The sequence below is a fragment of the Syngnathus scovelli genome, chromosome 12, assembly GCF_024217435.2.
Source record: "Syngnathus scovelli strain Florida chromosome 12, RoL_Ssco_1.2, whole genome shotgun sequence".
Taxonomy (NCBI): Eukaryota; Metazoa; Chordata; class Actinopteri; order Syngnathiformes; family Syngnathidae; genus Syngnathus; species Syngnathus scovelli.
The window spans coordinates 1,652,806-1,666,691 of NC_090858.1; the positions used below are offsets into that span (position 1 = coordinate 1,652,806).

A 13,886-nucleotide genomic window follows, 5' to 3' on the forward strand; every position below is an offset into this window, starting at 1 on the left:
TGTGTGTTAAAGCGGTGGCTTTCTATGCTCTGACGTCCGTGCGCTAATCGCTTTGGCTGATCCCCGCTAGTGGCGCATGTGCGTAGGTACTGTGCGCGCGTCGAGCTGTATGCGCATAAGGATGAACGCCCGTGCGCGCACGCGTGTGTGAGGCAGATGTTTCCCGTGCGGTGGTGTTGCTCACCACACACACACACACACGCGCCAAGGAAGATTAACCGGGTCGTTTACTTATTTGCTGCCTGAATCCCACCTACCCATCGCGCCTCAATCCTCATCCTTAATCCCTATAGTAGCAAACTAGACAGCAGGTGAGGCAAAAGCAATACGGCACTATATGACGGATAACTTTCAAAAAGCTCCGGTCCAAGCCGGCGAGGACAAAGGCACGTGCAGCGCTAGCTAGAAATAATCCACAGTCGAGTAAAGTCCAAAATACCATCAAGTGTTAGCAGGGAAACACTGATGAGGTGTCGTGTTATTAATAAATTGAGATTGTTCCTTTTTAAGGCGGCAACCTTGAATTAATCTCGGCATTCAGATAAAAGGTCAGTGACTGCTCATCTCATTAGCTTGTCTACCTTCCAAGGACCAAATACAAACACACAAAAAAAAAAAAGTGGAATATTTTCAGTATTGTTGAATAGCCCTGCTTATCTTTCGGTCTTAACCGAAGTGAGTGAACACGCCAAATGCAGGTTGTCTGATGAGCTTGCCTGATATAAAATATCATTGTTCTCCAAAGCAAAATCAAATATTTTAGTTTGAGTCAACGCAATCACTTTGCTTTCATGGAGGACGATAGAAATGGGAGGTTTTGTTGGAAGCTGTAATGAAAATCTCAAAGGCCATCAATAGCATGGATTGATTTTAATCTAGCAGCCAGCGATGATGTTACCTAATGAAGTATTTCATCAATTAATAGTACCGTATTTTCCGGACTATAAGTCGCTCCGGAGTATAAGTCGCACCAGCCATAAAATGCCCCAAAAAGTGAAAAAAAACATATATAAGTCGCTCCGGAGTATAAGTCGCATTTTGGGGGCAATTTATTCGACAAAATCCCACACCAAAAACAGTCATGAACGAGCAACAACAGGCTAAACGATAGCAACAACAGGCTAAACGATAGGTATGCTAACGTGACAAACACAAACAAAGAGCTGAGAACGGGCTGGACGTAACATATAGTGATTAAGGACAACTATTACATGAATAACATGTTTATAAAACCATCAGTGTCACTCCAATTCATTAAATAGCAACAACAGGCTAAACGATAGGTATGCTAACGTGACAAACTCAAAGAAAGAGCTGAGAACGGGCCTGACGTAACATATAGAGTGATTAAGGACAACTATTACATGAATAACATGTTTATAAAACCATCGGTGTCACTCCAATTCATTAAATAGCAACAACAGGCTAAACGATAGGTATGCTAACTTGACAAACACAAACAAAGAGCTGAGAACGGGCCTGACGTAACATATAGAGTGATTAAGGACAACTATTACATGAATAACATGTTTATAAAACCATCGGTGTCACTCCAATTCATTAAATCCATCGATCGATCTTTGTCAACAATGGGTGCGCACGGCTGAGGGCGCTTGCGCTTCAAAATATTCCACAGGCTCATATAACGATAGATAAACTATATTTTAAATAACTATAATACAAGCCAATAATATTATCAAACCATCCGTGCACTTTAATTCCATTAAATCCATCGATCAAATTCCTCGTCCTTTGTCAACATCGCCGCGCGTGCGCCCTGACGTCACCCTCGTCTTTATTCCACAGATCTACTATATAACTATATTGTAGCATTAACAAAGTACAAGGATAGACGTAGGTTTGGTAAACGGCTCTTTATTAAACAAAACAAACTTCCAAGCGTGTGGCGGCGTGGACTTCCAGACAGACCGGGCGTGCGTAATGGCCATGTCCGAGCCCCGCGCACCGTTCGCGGACAACCACTCGGCCGATCGTCGGCCCCCGACTCAGTAGAGACCGGGCGTGCGTAAAAGCCATAATAGTTTTTCAAACCTTCTATGTCACTCCAAATCCTTAATTCCTTCAAACTCTTTGTCCTCCGTGTCACTTAGAAATGATCACCGCTAATGATGCCGGTCGTCCTTGTGTGGGCACGTTTGTATGTAAACAACCGGCGCGCCGCGCTACTGACGTCACTTGAAATAGTAATCCATTGGTACATCACGGTTCTCCAAACTTTCTTTCTGCTGCTCGATTACTGTTTTCAGCTGCATATTTTACAACTTGAAGTTTGTAACCTGCAAAATATGAGTTTCTTTTTGGTGCCATTTTTCTTAAGCCCACCCAGTTGATGAGTCACGGCCAACGGTAAAATTTAGAGCGCCCTCATCCAGTTTCGTCTGAAAATATAATTTTTTTTGGTTGTTTTATCAAAGTCAAAGTCTGCTTTATCGTCGATATATTTTTTTTATATACTAAGACACACAAAGAGATTGAAATTACATTTCCTCTATCCCTCGGTGAGATAGTACACATATGCATACAAGCAACACAAAAAAAACCAAGAAGGCACTAACAATGAATAAATAAGAGTATTGAATAAATGATAAATAAACAAATAATAATAAATAATAATAATAAATATAAGAGGAGCAAAAATGGAGCAAGTGTACATACAGCAGACAGTGGACTTGGATATGGTGCTTTAAAGTGTTAATTGCTTTATTTGATGTTTTCTCTATTTTTTATGTTTTGAATATGTTCAAGATAAAGAAATAAAAGCATGTGAAGTGATCAACTATACTAAAAATAACATGGGAAGTGGTCAACTATACTTGTAAGTGATGTCTTAATGATCAAGTAAAAATTTGTGAAAAAAAAACATATATAAGTCGCTCTTGAGTATAAGTCGCCCCCCCATCCAAACTATGAAAAAAACCGCGACTTATAGTCCGGAAATTACGGTATTCCCCGATCAACAGTTTTGATTTAGCCACTCAAGAATGGTAAAAATGTGGCACTTTTCGAGGAATAAGCATCTGTGGCGCATTTCTCCTTGTGCGCTGCTGACACAGGCCACTGGCTTCTCGGCGGGGACTGACTGCCTGGCTTTTTCCCTTTTCTTTCTCTCTCTCTTTTTTTTTTTTGGCCAGAGCCAAACAGGATCCTGCGCAGCTCCTCATAAACAGCAGCTGCTCAGTCCCTCCCCGGCTGGCAGCCCAGGAGGGTCCAATCAAAAGCAGCCACATTGCTCCCTCACTTTGCCTTTGCGTGCCAATTTTGCTCAGAGAGTTCGAGGGGGGAAGAAAGAAAGAAGAAAGCAACCAAAAAAAAAACACAGCCAAGACGAAACACAGAGCAAGAGCGGGAGAAAAAAAAAAAAAGGGCGCACAATCCCCGCCTTGCCCGTATAAGAAGCTCGCGTGAACTCTGACCTTGTCGGTGCTGCCGCTGCACCCTCGCGGCCCCGACCCCTCATGTATTCCTCGCGCGGTCCCTCGCTGACTACTCCTCGAGTGGCCGACCTGAAAAGGAAGAAAATGTCGTTTAATGGAACGCTCGTCTCAGATGTGCGGACGCAATAAATGTGGCACGCTGTTGAAAAATGCATAAGCGAGGAAAGCCGTCAGGGATTTGCCTATACGTTTACTCTCGGCCTCGCAATGACATGGATGTACTGTATGTACTGTATACAGCGGTGGAGTGGCTCCCCCCCTCCCTCCACGGAGAAACAATGCCCTTCCTAAAGGTTATCAGCAGCCTTGGTCCACCTCATCGCGAGTCCATTACCAACTAAATTCGCAGGCTCAATACGGTGCTTAGCCTCGCCGCGCTGCTCCTTTTACAGGCTGAGACAGCATCTGTTTCCACATACATCATGCAAATGACTTCATTCAATCACCACACAGGCGTGAATATTAGCCCATATCATTAGAGGACAAGATAGCCCAATTGCTGTTTTACTACTTTCCCCTTTGAACAATGATGCATTTTGTTGGATTTGCTGTTGGGTGAGAAGGTAAGGCGAGATCTGAAAGCAAGGTTTTAAATACATTTGAGACAGGATTTTTGAGGAATTCATTGTAGATTGGGTTAAGTCATTAAATTGCAGAGTTAGGATTTGAAATCCAGGCTTTAATCTCGAGACAGTGGATTTTACGGGATCAGATCTGCTCGTACACATCTTCACGTCAGTCCATCTTGGCGAAAGATCGAAGGGGGGGGACTCTCACTGTGGGAGGACGTTTGGAGCTCGTCCAAAAAGAAGAGGACAGAAAAGAGGGGATGATGGGACGGCATAAATAAGCAGGGAGGCGAGCAGGTGTCGCAGACAAATGTGATTTACAGGCAGTGTGTTCCATACAGTGCTGACATGTAAGCCTATTAGGCTGATATTACCCGCCCGTAACACGCACCGCTGGACCCCCTTAAAAATGTGTGTGCTGGCGCAAAGATTGTAATGGCCACCTTCTGTGAAATTGGACAAACATTAAGTGCTGGGGTGCATTAATTACATTGGAATCAAGATGCTAGCTAGAGTTTGTCGTTAGCATGTCACATTCCAAGAGGCGTTCAATGCGGCGTGGGTTTTAAAGTTTCCTGCCCCAAAGCAAAACAATTACGAGCTACGCTGAAACCCCACCAAGGATGTCGTGTTTGTTATTGGGGAGACACTTTGGGGAACCCGGGCCACGGAAGAAACCATAAAACTGAAGAGTGCTTCCGGATAAAAGTGTTGATCTGGGACTGCATTTTCATTTTTATGAAGACTTTTTATATTTTCTTTGCTTTTCGAGTGGATAACGCATGAATATTAATGTCGGGCCATTGCGGGAGGTACGTCTGAAGGCGCTGATCCAAATAAGGCTGATTTGGTCTCTCTGCTCTACTGAGTGCCCTTCCAGTTGTAATTGGCTAAGATGAGTTGAAGTTAAACACGGTAATTCCACAAAGAGAGGTCTCAATTGTAATAGATGGCCCGCTTCAATTATTCACTTGGAATTTTTTTCCACTTGAACCAAATGTTGTTCACAAGATGAATGAGCCCGTTTTAACTCCCCTGCAAATAGCAAATACATAAAATATGTCAAATGGCTATTAGAGATGAAACGGTATGAAAATGTAATAATCACAATTAGTGACCAAAATCACTACAATTATTATAAGTGCATGAATATTATCAGTAACAAGCTTCAATCTGAGAGACCATATGAAATATTATAATTAAAATGCAATGCTAAAAAATGGAAAAAAAAATAATACCAATGAAAAAATTAGATTTTTTTTTTAAAAGACAAAAATAGAACATAAGAAAACAATTAGATATGTTTTAAATGATCTAAATAATACAACACTTGCCAAGTATAAAAACCTCCCTTCTATTTGCACTTGTTGGTGTGAATCCACACCTTCAACGACTTTGTGCAAACACACTCGCGGAGCCATAATGTATCCACCTCATCGCCCTCGGAGGAGAAAGGCCTATAAAAGCCGACCTCATCTCCTTAGAGCGGGCGCGGCTGTCCCTTGGCGTCTTAACACAACTACTCATCAAGTGTTAAAGCAGAGCGAGAGAGGGGAGGTAAAGGAAAAAAAAAAAAAAAATCAATGCCACCCCCAGCCAGGCCAACACCAGTCGATGATGTGATGTGGAAGAGCCAGACGCTGCAGCAAAAAGCAAAAGACGGAAGGCAAAAGTCCATCTCGGGCTGAGAGCGGTTGGTTAATATGTGTCATTGATCACCTCTATGCAAATAGAAGACCTCGACAAAGCAAAGAGTGTGATTTAAAGCGCGGCCAAGTTGGAAATCGATTGGACGCGCCAGCCCGAGGAACCGTTTCCCTTTTGCCGGGATAAAACACTTGACTGAGGAGCTGCGAGATTCTTATCAGGAGGAAATTAGTGGAGGAATAGCAGTTTACCAAAACAAACAGGCTTCCTCCTCCCTTTCTCTGATATCATTGTCATCTCTTATTTCCTCCCCACCAGTTAAATGCCATCAGTGAGAAACTGCATTTCATTCAAACAGGTCATTTGTAATCGAGAGAAGCAAAAAAAAAAACAACAACAACAGAGCGGGTCGTCGTTTGAAGGAGAGAAAATGAGGTCTCCGGCTTTCCGGGGCTCCTGGGAGCAGCCTCGCGAGCCTGCCAGCTCCCGCACGCACACACTGACGCAAGGCCGACGCCAATCTCGGAGCCAGATCGCACCAAAACAATATTTGTCTTGTTGGCTTGCCGCCCGTGTTCCTGGCTTTAAAGAGAAGGCAAAACACGCCGCAAAGAGAGGCGGAGGCGGAGTCGACCCACACCGGGCGGCCTTGTCAGCGCGCGGGAAACGTCGGCAGGTAATTACGACAACGCCGCGTTCTCTCGGCGACGCGGTGATTCGGTTTCGGAGCACTTGGCCTTCCAAAAATCTCTCCCGAGGACAACATCTGAAAGGATTACAAAGAGTTGTTTGGCGACCGGCGTAGTATCCTCTGGCTTCCGGAACTTGCTTCTCGCTCCCTTTACGATAGTCAGAACATTTCCAGAGAGTAATGCCGTGACGTAAAATAATAACCTCACCCCGCGTGGCTACATCTGTTGTTTTGCACTCGCCTGCACGACGGTGATTCTTCGCCAGACCAAGCCCACCATCTTAAGGTCCAAACGTTTGAAAACAGCTCGGTTAGTTTCACTTGTGTTTTACAGAAACGATTTTAATCTCCTCATCGGGGAGAGAGTTCATCTTGTCATCGAGAACGTTATTGTCCGAGACGAGCCGAGTTGACCTCGTGATTACCTCGGCGGCTTGGCATTTTCCCTCGGCCGACCCCTGGAAGAAGCCAGCGAGCCGCTCCGCAACAAGCGCTCGGCTGTCGACATACTGAAGACATTTAAGATAATCCCGGAGATGTCTCCGTGTTTCCCCGAGATTGCATCTTCAAAGGGAACGTTGGCCTGCTACCTCCACTTGAAAGGGAGAGAGACGCGCAGTGCCCTTGTTGTGAAGGAGGGGCAGAATAGCACAAGAATGTAATCATGTTTTCGGGAAGGGGGTTCGGGGGAGGGCTGTCCTGGCTAGCAAAGGAAACAAGCCAGGCAGTGGAAGATTGTTATGACACCAGGGGGCGGGAAAGGAGAAGCACCTATTGGCTCTCACCCGTGTGACCTGCCGAAAAGTTGTAAATCGCACACAGGTCATGTGTGGCCCGCCTCGGGCTTTTACGATGTTTGCTTTGTTGTCATGGTCAGCGTTAGCGGTTAAAGTACACAGGTGTCAGGAATTCCATCCTGGAATGACTAACCGAGCTACCTTGATATTGGAACATGAAGGAAATCATGGGGAATATTTCCTGTAAGTAGTTTGACAACAAGGTGCCCGAGTTTAGAAATTCATAAACGCTCTGGAGGAAATGATTTTGTCATGAAACACAATGATTTTCAGGTGACATTTTGAACTAGCTAGCAGCTGCTTGGAAGCTACTTATCTCCTGCGTGTAGATAACCAACTTGAGGGATGTCAAGTGAAAAGTGCCACGACCATGTCGCGTCAATGAAAGCGAGAGTTATGAGTCATGCCTTCGACAAATGTCAGCGCTGACGTCCTGTGTGACTAAAAAGCACCTCAATGACTCAGCAATCTCCTTTCCAGGCACTGGGCAGCATTGCCACATCATTAGGACAAATGACAATGACGCAGCGCTCTTACGTTGAGGTGTTAAGAATACTACATTGACGGAAATACGAGCGAATAAAAAGGAGATATTTTTGTCATCAGGAGAAATGAAGGAGGTCTGTCACATAGCGTTACGCCGTGACGAGGCGCCCACGCAGGCGTTAAGTGGTGAAGGGAAAACAAATATGTCATCAGCAGGAGGCTCAGGTTGAGTCAAGTTGACCGGTAATTGATTTTGACAGCGGCTCACTTTAGAATGAGCAGCGGCCTCGTGTAGAGGAGGAAAAAAAAAAAAACATTCATGCAGCCTCATGGGTCACGCTTAAAAAATTCATGGCGTAAACCCACGACACTTGCAACTCTCGTGTACGATCACGGTAAACTGCGCCCTCCACTCGGGAGAATACCAAAGCTATGGATCGGGCATTTCTTTTTACGCAATTTAAAACAGTTCCCAAAGTGCCTTGATGTCATTTTGTCAATAATTTTTTTTTTTTTGGTCTCGCTCTACTCCAGCTATTTCAGGAAGGCGGTCCTTGTCTTATGCAAATGAGCAAGTGCTGACATGGCCAACCTCTACGGAGTAAAAGGACGTGTGTTGGCCACTCGGAGGCACTTCCCTCATTTGTATGCAGGTATACACTTTAAGGAGTTCCATTTCCATCACATCAGCCAAGTTATTCAAATGCAGCACAAGTGACTGGAGAGGATAACGAAAATAAAGAAAGGCATCAGCAGAAAATGGCAGCAGGCAGTAATCCCCGGCCGGGCCGCCACTTGCGCTTGCCACGCCGCGCTGTCAGCATCGGACGTGCGGGGCCTTATCAGCGGCAGCCATGGCGCCCCGCTAATAACCCCGCTGATGTTCTGCGGCACCAGGACAGACAGGGAGACGGACGGCGGCAAAGACGAGACAGGCGGACAGGACAGGACAGGACAGGACAGGACAGGTTTGGCACTTCAACTCACGCTATCAGCCTGATGTGTGTGCACAGAGGCCGGACGCGTTTTCCTCACTTAGCAACATGTTGTGACAGCGACATGCACGCTTTGGCGCCCTTTTGCCTAAATGGACTCCACCTTATCAACATACGGTGCAGATCGAGCATTTGGGTTAGGCGACACCGGTTTTAACACCTTGGCGGAAATGGCGGACCTCCCATCCCATAACCTAAAAAATAGGCAAGACCCAAAATATGTGCCTCAAGACTAGCCTGCATAACTCAATGCACTTTTTTATGTTGAAGTTATTTCCGGTAGAGCGTATTGGCTGCTTTCTGGTCGTCTTCGCAGCTGTAGGCGATGCCAGGTTTTATTGCCGTCACAAACAGTTAGCACCAATTAGCACAACGTCATCCTGAAATCATGTTCAATCGCTAATTGAGGACACTAAATAAAACGACCTCCAGATTCATTACGCTGACAACTGACATACAGTGCCTGTTGTTAAAATAAGCATCCGGTAGCTGCTAAGCCAAAAGGCGTACATTTATAATTATCATACCAGACTGCCATTGAACCTTTGATCATTCAAATAAAAAGGTTTTAAAAATTATTTTATTAAATACATTTATTATTATTTGTATTAAATTATTATTTATTTTTTGAAGTACTTTTTGACCAAATGTACAAGCGAGGTGGGATGGGAGTCAAAGGAGTCCAAATAGAGGCTCCATTGGTCATTGGCTCTGAATCGGCATTCTGTCCATCTTTGAATGTTACCTCTAAGTCTGGAAGCTCCAAATGACGTCTGCCTGTACAAGCGCATGTGACTCAAATATTATTATCCCCTTCAGCCAAAGGTCAAGCACAACGCTTTCTTCTTGAAGATGTATGCCTTGATGCTATCACGTGCGCTGGCGTGAATCTCCTCCATCCGTAAATCTAATCACGCCTGCCGTACGAGTGAGTAGCAGCCCCCAGAGCTTCGGGAGCTGCGGCCGACAGGAAGCAGGCTTGAGTAAACACACCGCTGTTGACACAAGACGGGCAGCGCATGCTCCCTTCGCTATAGACGCCTCGATGAGACGCGCAGATTAGGCTTCAGATGACGACGACGACACTTCATTTTCCTTCTTGGCTGGTATCGGGAGCAGGATGTTGACTCAAAGCTTCAGACGCGGAGCGCTGCAGGGCTCCATCTATGTTCACACCCACGCGGGGTGTTTTGAATACCACTTTTCACCATTCCGGGGTCAAATGAAATCTGTCCAAACCAATAAGCAGTTTCAGAAAATCGGGTTGGGGTGCTAACACCGAAACAAAAGGCCGTTTTTTTATCCAATTAAAGAAAGTCACTTCAGTCGGGAGACGGCATACGGGCTGGAATGGGTCGGCGGACAATTACAAATCCATTCACACTTCAAATCACAGCAATGCTAAATTTAGAGTGAGCTTGCATGGAAACTTCTTATTTCGAGAAATCACTTCAAAACGGAATGCTTTGCAGGCGTCGTCCGATCGAGCCAATAACGGCGACCTTCACTTGAAGGCCAGAAGCAAATACCTCGCGTGCCTTCCAGCTGCCTCGGAGCACTTTGCGCTCAAGGCTGGAGCGTGCCGCTGCTCCGCCGCTGCCACATGCAGCATCGACGACTTAATCAGGTCTCTTGTGCGGAAGTACGGACCCGGCACAGACTGACGGAAAAGGATGACACAACCCCCCGCGGGCTTGTCAGTTCGTTTCAATGGAGCTCAAATCAGAGCTCGGCATCCGGCCGACACAACTCCGCGGCGATCGCCGCCGCACGTTAGCCTCGACGTGTGCCGTGCCAGACGCTCGGGCACGGACACGGACTGAATCATTGCGGCTATTCAATGAGATGGAACGTGGCACACATAGGGGGCAGTTAGGCTGAAGTTACGCTGCAGGTCCAAGTGGCCAGTTGGGATTTGATGCCGACATCCGATGACAACTTCTACCGACATCAAGTGCCACGTCCAAGATGGAAAACAAAATCGCACTTTGCAATCTGGTGCAGGGACCAAATACGGCCCACCACATCATTTTATGAGGCCCGCGAGGACAAATAGTGCATCAACTTCAAGTGTGAGTACTACAAATAGTCTTCACTTTTGGAAAATAGCTAAATTACTAGTAATTTCCAATACCATTCATCTTTTTAAATTAATTGAGCAATCTTTACTATTGTCTGATTTCAAAAGTAGCTATCAGTTTGTTGTGTAGCCTATACTGTATATAATAAGGCATCGACAGTCATAATGGCCCTCCAAAGGAAACAAAAGTACGTTTGACACCCCTGATGTGGTGCAAATCCAGCATTCAGAGTCTTCATAATGCAGCACAATTTCTCTTTTTACATTTTTACAGACAAACACAATCAATACAATGGCGCTTCTATAACAGATACCATCAAGTGAAGAAATCGACATGCTGACTGATATTTAATGTGCCACCAAAACACGGGAAGCGAGCGCGCTTTTAATAATTGATGCCGTTGGAGCAGGGAGATTTTTAACCACTCTCCTCCTGCTTTCAATCATTAATGTGGTTTCCATCAAAAACACTTCAGGCTCTCTAGTATCACATCTCTCTTGAAGGTGGAGAGCCCACATCTAAACATTAATCGGCGTGATCTTTCCTCACTCCCATTTTTGCTTGGGCAGATTAGGATAATAACAGCGCAAATTGCTAAAGTGTGCAAAAGTAGGTGCGCCGACCGAGCGAGGGTCTTGGAGGCTTAATGGGAGCGTTTGAAATGTTTCAATGACAAGAAGGGCGGGAGGGAGGGAGAGAGAGAGAAAGGGAGGGGGGCGAGTCGACCTCGATCCTCACGTTCTTTCTGCCTGTTCGAAGCCGATCAATCCGCAAGCGCTCGATCGGCGTCGCAAAAAACGCTGTTCACTTCAAAGTCACATAGGACACGCCGTGTGCATCGACATGGCAACACATCCGCAAGGTGACCAGAGTACGTGCTGCACGCTCGATGGACACTAGCCCTCCCTGCGCAGTACTTTGACATCATTACAGGAGGTCCTCGGTTCACGCCGAGTTTCCCCTCCTATGATCTTCTTGTCTATTGGGCAAAGCGAGAAGCTTTGAACCAAAACGGAATCATTAAAAATATGTATGCGCTGCACAGGAAACACATTTACAGAAGGACTACATTAATCCGCCTGAGAAACTGCATGTGTGCTGCTGTTTTGGTTAGCAACAGAAGCTAAAAATCCTTCAATGTATTGGATTGATTGTTTTGGCCTTTTTTTGAATTATCCAATGCTGGTAAGGCGCATGTATAAATATGTGGCACTTAGTTGTGCACTCAAATTGTTTTTCTTCCAAGCCCCCTCCTCCCGACTTTCCTCAGCGTTCAGTTCGACTGGCTCAACCTTGGCTGTCCTCTGCATCAAACACCTTTCAGTGAATGCCACGGAAAAGCGACCGAGAGAGAGAAACTGCACGTCTAGGTTTTCAATAATCAGCGGATGACTGTTTTCAAAAACAAGACAAATGTGCGTAGAATATAAATATAACTTGTAAGTAATGCAATGAATCATTGGGTGTTAAGTACCAGGAGAACACAGCGATCGACTATTTGCTCTGTGACTATTATTTGCCATTTACACAGAAGCCAGTTTGGTGTGTTAATTGTGAGTTTAAAAAGGTCAAACTCTCTTTTGAATTCACCTTAGCAGTTAAATTACAAGCGCTATAGAAGAGAATTTCATATCTATTTTGCGGAACGAACATATGTCAACGTTAGTTTTTGAGCCAAAAGCCTTTCAATTTAGAACAAGTGCACACGATGGTCTGAAGCGCCTGCCAACAAACATAGGTCACTTATCCTTCAAATAATAACGGCTGGGCGTTATCTAATCTCGGCCTGATTTCCATTCTGGGGATTTAAAGCGAGTGAATGAGATGTTTCTTTTTTTTTTTTTTTTAAGAGGGGATAGGCGTCATGAAGGGGGACTAATCTGCCAGCCACACATGCTAGCCTTTTACTTAGCTCCGACTCACGCGAGATGAGCGGAATCAAAAGCAACTCCGGGCGCAATGACTCCCAAGGCCCTCACTTTGCCAGATGGGTCCACAACTTTATCTCCAAAGCACCATTCCGGCGGTGTTGTCGACTGGTTGGATAGGACAAAACTCAAACTGCGCTGGTCCTTGTGGATAATCTGCACACCATGTTTTTTTTTTCCGTAATTCTGCAAATTGTAGCTAACCCTCAAAGTCAAGCACCTCAGGCAGAGCTGGATAACAAAGTCACGCGGATGCAAACAAAAAGAGAATAACTCCTACTCAATAAATTGCTGTAATATCAGTCATTTCTTTGCAGAGGATAAAGAATAAAAAATATATTCTGGCTGATTTTGAGCAACTGATTGCCAGCCAGGGCTTGTTATTGTTAATTGACCAAAGAGAAAAAACATTAAGTGTATCGCATTACAGGTTGACTTCCTCAGAGCAGGAAAGCAAATTTCATCCGTTTAGATTGATTGACGTGCCAAGCGAGGTGCTGCACAGTAGCTGCGTGTCGTGCAAGTTGGAGTGGATTGGATGGGAGACGCGTTCGGAGAGCAGGGTGACTCATTTCTCAAACAGTCGCGCACGTTACGACAGCGTTTGAGAATGACCAGCTTGACATGTTAGACTGGTCCGTGGCGGAGTCGTTTCACTACATGTGTGACGCCACTCGGCCGACCATTGTTTGGATAAGTGATTAAAAGCACCAATTTTAGCGCTGGTGCAGTTGGTTTTGTCTTAAAAAAAAAAAAAATCTTGCTTTTATAAATGTTATTGTGTTTTGGCCCAATAACGATAAGATTTTCTTTTTTGATGCATTTCCCTCTACTCTCAATTTCCTCCTACTTAATTTGTTTCCTTCACTTAATGTTCGTTGGAACATACCGATTATAGCGTTTAATATTATTAAAAAAAAATATGTTTACCAATAAAGTCCTCACCAAGAACAGATGCGTCCCCCACGCCATCTGTACTAGAGTAAATAAATGCCGCTGGCCACGACTTGGAGAAATACAGTATACTGCAAAGTATTGAATCTAATTTTACACCACGGAGCACCATGTGACTCTTGTTCTGTGAAAGGTGCAATTTTATTTACATAAGTGTATCCAATGTTTTACCAGGACATTGCAAAATACGGGCGGTTAGCAGGTGTCGCTGTTCGTGGCAGAGCCCAGAGCGAACAATAGCTTTCATTGAATGAATTCAGATGAACTACGACATGAAAAAGTA

General features: G+C 44.9%; 1 protein-coding gene across 5 annotated transcripts in view; it reads right to left on the minus strand.

The window, feature by feature from the left end:
- Positions 1–13,886, minus strand: part of zmiz1a (zinc finger, MIZ-type containing 1a) — a 108,792-nt gene that overhangs the window by 60,113 nt on the left and 34,793 nt on the right. For 4 of the 5 annotated variants that reach the window (XM_049736633.2, XM_049736634.1, XM_049736635.1 and 1 more), the window contains one exon: positions 3,435–3,524. The exons of the other annotated variant lie outside the window; for it this stretch is intronic. The gene's annotated coding sequence lies outside the window, so the exon portion shown is untranslated. The remainder of the gene's footprint in view (positions 1–3,434; positions 3,525–13,886) is intronic. 5 annotated transcript variants of the gene reach the window in all.